We start from the raw sequence: 7,731 nt of genomic DNA, 5'->3' as shown, positions 1-7,731 counted from the left end.
TGGGGAGGGCGAGTAGGTGGGGGCGGGCGAGGGGGTGTTGGCAGGGGCAGGGGAAGGAGTGTAGGCAGGGGCAGGCGAGGGGGTGTAGGGAGCTGGACTGTAACTGGCCCCCGGAGATGGGCTGTAGGTATTTGCGGGCACTGCAAGCCAAAAAGATCCAAAGAAAACGTGTCAGGAGTTCATTTCCCCAGCTTCCTGCCCACCTCCCGGGAAGGGGCTTGCTGCGGGAGCAGGACAATTCCACCTTTACACACACATCCTGGGCCTCCCGGGCCCAGTTTGCCTGCAGCAAGGCGAGGGAGCCTTCGGAGCGGGCCCAGGACATGTAACTCTCTCCTGTCCCTCTCCGGGGGTGAGGGGGCCATCTTGGCCTCGCCTGGAAGGCGCCCCCGGTGCACTCTGACCGTGAATGCCTGGCTGCGTGCGTGCGGCCAGGCTTGGGCAAAGCAGATGGCGGGAGGGCAGTCGGTTTTCGGGTCGGGCTGAGGACTAGCTGCAGTCGTTGTCCTGAAAAGCATCTTGGCTTGAACTGTGCTGGGGGACTGCATCTCGGTCTGATTAGGGTGCGGGTGGGGCTGGAGGAGGTCACTCAGGAAGCCTGGCGGATGCTGAGGAGCCTGGCTCGTGTGCTCCCCATCCTCTGTAGAAGGAGTGGGTCCCAGGAACCCGAGAGTCGCCCGGAGCAGTGTGAGAACACACAGCCGCACCTCAGGACCCCCTCCAGCCCTCTGAGAGCTGAGCCCTTTGGGGTGACAGCACAGAGCGTTGCAGTTACTTGCCCAGAGCAATCTGAGGCCTGGGCTTTCAAAACCCAGGGCTCAGTGCTCTGCCTCCACTGTGGACCGCTGGGCAGACCCAGCTGTGTCCTGCTCACCAGCCAGCCAGCATCCTCTCCCAGTGAGGAAGGTTCCAGATGCCTTCCGACAATCAGACTGCTTTTACGGAAAGAGGGCTTCTCCCCGCCCTGGGCAGCCAGTCAGGGCCGCCTCCTCCCATTCCTGAGCCTGGCTGTGGGCTGTGCAGAGGGCTCTGCACCCCTCCCCTCCCCCCACCAGGGTCCAGCTGGAGAGCAAGGCTTTTCTCAGGCTAAAGGCCCTGGCCGGGCCTCGGACCCTCCCACCTGGGGGGCCCTGGGCCGCCGAGGGTGGCCTGTGGTCTGCTGTCCACCTCCGCCCCTTCTGCTCCCAGGAACTGGCTCTGTGGGCGGGTGAGGGCGCAGGCCTGTGTTATGGGAGCTGCGGGGTAAACCTCCACCGCCCTGCCCTGGAGCTACGCTGGCTTCACCCACAGGAATCTCCTTCCCACTCCCTGAGGAGCCAGACGGTACATAACAGACCATCCTGGTTAGTCCTGTTTGCAGCTGAGGTCACCGAGGCTCAGACAGAGCAGTGAGTGAAAAGCAAGTCTCCAAAGCTGTTCTTTCTCTCACCCACGCTGCCTCTTAAAGAACACAAGTCCACACAATGGCTAAGACTTGGAAACAGCCCAAGTGCCCATGTAGGTGAGTGGATAAAAAAGCTGCGGTATGCCCAGCTGGTGTGGCTCAGTGGTTGAGTGTAGACCTATGAACCCAGAGGTCATGGTTCAATTCCCAGTGAGGGCACATGCCTGGGTTGCAGGCTCAGTCTCCAGTGTGGGGCTTGCAGAAGGCAGCTTATCAATGATTTTCTCTCATCACTATGTCTCTATGTCTCTATCCCTCTCTCTTCCTCTCTGAAATATATATATATATATATATATATATATATATATATATATATATATATATATATTTATTTATTTTTTTTGAAGGGAAAGAAACTGGCAAATAAAATATACCCAGAGACATGGAAGCATGCAGCAGACAGAATTCTCAGAGAGAAGGATGGGGTGGGAAGAGATCAACAAATATGCATACTAGAGGCCCAGTGCACGAATTCATGCACGGATGGGGTCCGCCTGGCCCAGCTCGGATAGGGGCAGATTGTGGCTGGGCCTGTTGGGAGGAGGAGATGGTGGGAGGCTGCTGGCCCGCCTGCCCCAATCAGGGCCCTGCCAGCCAGAGGGGAGGAGCCCTGGGCAATTGGCCAGCAGGCCCCATCCCTGATTGCGGGGGCGGGGACGGTCAGGGGAAGGGCTGTGGATAGTACCCGCTGGCCTTGCCCCTCGTCCTAGTTGGGAGGGGCCGATCAGGAGCCTATCAGGGGAAGGGCTCGTCAGGAGGAGGGGCCACAAGCAGTTGGCTGGCCAGTCCCGCCCCCTATTGGGGTAAGGGGGTGATCGGGGCGTGGCCAATTGGGAGCAGGGCGGGTTTCTGTTTCGGGGAGAGGCCCCGGGAGGCTGGCTGGCCAGCCCCACCCTGAATTGGGCCAGTTCGCTGGCCGCAGTGAGCATCATAGTGACTGGTCAGTCGGTCATTACAGGAATCTGGGCGCCAGCTTTTCATATGTACATGCATAACCCATGGACACAGACGATAGTGGAGTGAAGGCCTGGGTAGGGGTGGGAATGGGGAGGAGTGGAGGCAGTTAGGGGCGTCCAGGCCGGCAGGGGAGGGCATTTGGGGGCACCCAGGCCAGCAGGGGAGGGGAATTGGGGGTGATCGGGCTGGCAGGGGAGCAGTCAGGTGTTGATCAAGCTGGCAGGGGAATGGTTAGGGGGTGATCAGGCTGGCAGGCAGGCAAGCGCTTGGGAGCCACCAGTCCTGGATTGTGAAGGGGATGTCCCCCTGTGGGATCGGGCCTAAACCAGCAATCAGACATCCCTTGAAGATTCCCAGATTGGAGAGGGTGCAGGCTGGGCTGAGGGACCAGTGCATGAATTTCGTAAAAAATCCAAATCCAATTTCCATAAAATCTTGGTGTACTATGTGAATGAGGAGCAACTGTCAGCAGGGGAGGCCCCATCCTCGGTGTGCAGCATGGCCTCGGCAGCACAGCTCGACTAGGTCCAGGCTGTGTGTCCTTGGGCAGATTCCTTAACATCTCTGGGCTGAATTCCCTTGTCTAAGAATGGCAATATGATGCTTAGTGCTTCACAGTGCTGTGATGGGGGCTAAGTAGCTGGCTCAGTTATGTGTGTCATTACATTAGTGACTCCTGGGCTCAGCATGACTGCCAGCTTATCTCAGCCTGGTCGCTGCGGGAGCCCACACAGACTGCAAGGTGTGGAGGGCCCCCGAGGTCACACCTCAGACCGGGTGCTCCCCTGGAGGGACGGAGGACCCCGCCTGCCTCACGGGGGACCGCCTGTGACGGGAAGTCCAAACTCAGTGGTGCCCTTCCGGAGCCCTGCCTGTCTCGGTGCCATGCAGCCTCAGAATGGGGACAGGGGCTGCGTGCTCCGGAGACAGAGGAGGCAGCAGAGCCGCTTGGCTCCTCTCTGTGCCTGTGATGGCTTCTGGCGAGATTATGTTCCCTGGGGGGGGGGGGGGGGGGGGGGGGAGTAAAGTGGGGGAATCTCTGCCTTAATGCTGTGCGGTGTGGCTGCTGAGCTGAGACATGGCCGTCTGAACAGGGAAGTGCTGTGTGAGGATTCTGAAGGTAGTATAAGGAAAGGATGCAAAACGTCTTATCGATCATTCGCTTACTTGGTTATACATTGAGATGATAGTGTGACTATACTGGGCTTCCGCAGCCCGCCCTGGTGCCGCATTAGCCCCCCCCCCCAATGTGACACGGCCCCCCACAATGTGGCACGGCCCCCATGGCGGGAGCGTTCTCAGCTGTGCCGCACAGCCAGCGGCCAGCGATGGGCGGTCAGCGATGGGCCTGGCCCCCCGCCCCCCAGCCCGACCCCCCTCCCCCCCAGCCCCCCAGCCCCTTTCCAGGCCCTCGCCTTGCCCCTCCGCAGGTCCCCGCACCCTCTCGCCAGCCCCAAGGCCCCACAGAGGCCCAGCCGGACCCCCAAGGACACCCCCCCCCGCCGGGCCTCCCGAGCGCCAGGAAGGACCGCTGCCCGCTGCTCCTGCCTCCCCCTCCCCGTGCCCGCAGCCGCCTGGCACTCTCCTGGGATTTTAGCTCCGAGCCCCTGTCCCTGCCTCCCAGGGCACAGAGGCACCGCCTGTGCCCGCTGCGGGGGCGCCCTCACCCAGAGCACAGAGCACGGAGTGACAGCTCAGCGCCGTCTGCAAAGGACACCTCCCCAGGCCCCGCGGGAGCACCGAGCGCCCGGCCCCGCGGGGAGCACCGGGCACACCGAGAGCACTGAGCGCCGGCCTGCCGGCCCCACGGGAGCACCGAGCGCCGGGCCCTGCGGGAGCCCACATGAAGAGCTGTCACTCTTGCGCGGCTCAGTATCTCTGTCTCCCCTGCTCCCCCGCCACAGTGAGAAAACTTGACCAGACTTCCTCTCCCCACACTGTTCCCCAGCTCTCCTCCTGCCAGGCACCCAGCAGCTTCCTCCTGCCCCCCAGAACCCGCTGCCCCATTCCTTCCCAAACAAGACAGGGACCTCTTCACTTCCTGCCACACACCAGCTTTACACGTGGAAAAAAGGTATGTGTGCAGTAATTCAGGTGTGTGTGTGTGTGTGTGTGTGTGTGTGTGTGTGAGTGAAGACAGTTCGTATTACTCCTGCAAGTGGAAAATGGTTAATACTTTTTCTATAAGTTCAAGATGGCCGTAAGAATAAATATGTTGAAAGTAGAATCTTTAAGCCCAGCCGGTGAGGCTCAGTGAATTGAGCTTGATCCCATGGACCAAAAGGTTCCTGGTTCAGTTCTGGTCAGAGTACATGCCCAGGCTCGATGCCCAGTAGGGGTCGTGCAGGAGCAGCCTATTGCTGTTTCTATTGCTCTCTCCCTTACTCTATCTAAAAATCAATAACAAAAATTTTTTTTTAAAGCATAATGTTTGAATAAAAAGTGTCTGCCTGCCTAACACCCTATCTGGCCCAGGCTATCCCTCTGGGAACCCTGTCATCCGTTATCCCTGGTGTTCGGCCACCAGACCATGCAGCTCACAGCCCTCTTCTCTCTCCACGCCCCTCTCGCCACTGCCAATGTGCACACACAGTTCCCACAGCACTCTGAGCACCAGGCCTCTGAGCACTGAGTGTTCCTGGTCACTTCCTTTGCTGAGGGACTCCTCTGGGCAGAGCTGGGTCTCTGGTGCTGCTGAGGAGATGACCTGGCCCGGCCCTGCCCTCCCGGAGTGCCCAGTCCACGTCCAGAGGGAAGGAGGGGCCATGCAGCGCTGCCAGCACTCTGGCCTGTGGGCACCCCCTGCAGGCCAGGGCGCCAGGGCCTTCCCCAGCAGGGAGGCACCCGCTGAGAGCCCTCAGCTCTGAGCAGGAACAGGCCAGCCTGGGAGCTGCCTGGGCTCTGGGGAGCAGGCCCGGTTTTGGCTAGGAAAGAGGGGGTCCTGGCTGAGCCCTCATTCCTGTAAGGGGGTCCTGGGCAGTGAGGAGAACGGGACAGTGTGATGGAAGAGAGAGCCCTGTGCTCAGCCACAGTCAGGCCCTGTGCTGGCCTCTGCCGCCTCACCTGTGCTTCCCCCTCCAGCCCTCCTGCCTCAGCGGAGGAAGCCAAAGACCGGCAGGCTGACAGCATGCCAGGGTCCCTGCGGGGCAGTGCGGCTGTCCAAAGCCCATGGCATTGCTGGTACAGCCGCCCACCCTCTGGCTTGAGCCAGAACCAGACTCCTGGAGGAACCAGCTGCCCCGAAACCCTCTCCTCTCGCCTTGAGCCTGGAATCCCAGGCCAGGAATGTCCTCTCCCTACCAGCGGGGAGGCTCATCCCAGCTGGCACTGCCCACCTGTCTCTCCAGCGCCAGCGGCGGGCTCCATAGGGATCTGGCCCACACGGGGCCTCAGTAGCAGGACCCCCTGACCACCATTCTCCTGGGAGCCAACCTCTGCCGCCACACCCAGCCTGACCGTCCCGCCCTCTCACCTGGCTGGTAGACAGAAGGCCGGATGCTGGCAGTGGTGACCACCCGAGGCTTGGGTGCAGCCGCAGCTGGGGCTTCGGGGTCTGGGTGGGCGGCAGGTGCTGGAGCGGTCGCCTTGGCCGTGCCCTGAGCAGAGGCCTGGGGCCTGGAACCGAGGGGGAGAGTTAGCAGCCGGAAGGACAGCCAGGCCTGGGTGCTGGCGGCCCGGCATCGCCTCTCCGTCCTCGGGAGCCCCGCAGAGAGGCCTCTGGGCAGGGGGTCTGGGCAGCCTGAGGCCGCAGGGAGACCATGAGGCTGTGGAGGGGCGGAAGCTGCTCCTCGGTGAGGAGCTTTGGTGAGTTTCGTTAAAGCAGCAAAGACACCTCAAAATACAGCCCATTGCTGCTGTCACCGCCTCAGAGAGGGAGGGGCCAAGGCGCCAGCTGGACAGGAGGGAGATCCTGCCCCCTGGGCGGGCTGCCGGGACTGCCTGGGGCTGGAGGCACAGAGGCTGGAGAGAGGAGAGATGGAGGCAGTCAGAGCCGCCCCTCCCTCCACCTTCTGACCTTGGGGGCACTCCACAGCCTTAGCCCCTGGCCTCCCCCACCCCCCTTTCTGCTGTTGCTGGAGGGAGCAATAGTCTGGGCAAGAGTGCTCCAGCAGGGAGACCTCACCCCGACCGCTCCTCTTCCACAGGAGTGCCAACCTCTCCCATGGGGCTGGCCCCCAGGCGAGAGCAGCCCTTTCCGCTTGTGACCCGGTGTTAGGGGCCAGAGAGAAGGAGGAAGGTCCGTTCATTCCGGCAGGACAGGCTGTGCGAGGCCTCTTCTCGGGGGGCTGAACGCTCCAAGAATTCCTGAGCTCAGCAGCTCGTTTTACTTCGGCTGATCCAGTGCTCCCCAATTTCACCCTGTCTGTGAACCCTGCCCCCCTTTTCTTTTCCTCATTTAAGACGAAAGAATACCTTACAGAGCATGCCCTTGTCTCTCCTACATTTTCCGGATCCCAACAGGGACCACGTGACCACATCCAGGGGAAACGGGGGTACTAGAGAGGCGAGCCCCTGGAAAGGTGCTGTCCCCGCCCCCATGGCTTCCGCCTTCCCCCAACCTGAACTGGATGGGCCCAGGCGTCCCACTGGGCAGGGCCCCAGGAGCGGGGCCTGCCCTTGTCCCCCTGCTCTGAAGCGGGGCCCTGACCCAAGACCCTCTGCCTCAGACAGAGCCTCAGCCCGGCGTCTGGCGGGTGGGGTGCAGCTCGCCCTGCCACACTGCCATGCTGTCTCCCCTCCCCGGGCCTGCCCTTCTCTGCCGGCCTGTTGGGGCCAGTGGGTAGGGCCTCGCTGGGAGAGGAGGAGGCAGTGTCCGCAGGGCGCCTGCTTTCTAGTTATGGGCATCAGCCAGATGTCCTCCCCAGCGGAGGCCTCCCGACACCCAGGAGCTGCGGTCCTGTCAGGGCTGCTGGAGGAGGAGGAGAAGGAGGAGGAGAAGGAGGGAGGAGGAGGAGGAGGAGGAGGAGGAGGAGGAGGAGGAGGAGGAGGAGGAGGAGGAGACGGCCGAGGCTTATGATACTCAGCAAAAACTCAAGGCCAGGCTCCGGTGACAGTCTGGGTGGCCCTTTGCCTCCCACTGGCTCATCACTCTCTTGTCAGACAAAGGGAAGGGAGGCTTGCCTGTTGAAGGAGCCCTGAGGACAAAGGCCTGAGCTGGAGCAGGGCCCACAGCTACAGCTCCCCAATCCAAACTGGGGGCACCTTTCATCGCAGCCCAGGACCTCTCCCTCCTCTCTCTCTGTGCTCGCCGCCCGGGAGCCATCCTGCTGTGCGGAGGGAAGCACTAGGGCCCTCTGGAAGCTGGGACAGAAAACCGTGGAGGCGGGCGA

General features: G+C 61.7%; 1 pseudogene across 1 annotated transcript in view; it reads right to left on the bottom strand.

Moving 5' to 3' along the window:
• Positions 1–6,565, bottom strand: part of LOC311632668 (LIM domain-binding protein 3-like) — a 19,553-nt pseudogene extending 12,988 nt beyond the window's left edge. The window contains exons 1-3 of the transcript XR_014797087.1: positions 6,525–6,565; positions 5,874–6,016; positions 5,465–5,487 (exon numbers count right to left, since the gene is read on the bottom strand). The product of XR_014797087.1 is annotated as an LIM domain-binding protein 3-like (transcript). The remainder of the gene's footprint in view (positions 1–5,464; positions 5,488–5,873; positions 6,017–6,524) is intronic.
• Between the last annotated feature and the right edge of the window lie 1,166 nt (positions 6,566–7,731).

This window comes from Pipistrellus hanaki, assembly GCF_964339955.1.
Source record: "Pipistrellus hanaki genome assembly, chromosome: 14".
In the NCBI taxonomy this organism is placed as follows: Eukaryota; Metazoa; Chordata; class Mammalia; order Chiroptera; family Vespertilionidae; genus Pipistrellus; species Pipistrellus hanaki.
Note: the sequence above shows the minus strand (reverse complement) of the source record. Positions and strands in the feature narration are given on the sequence as shown.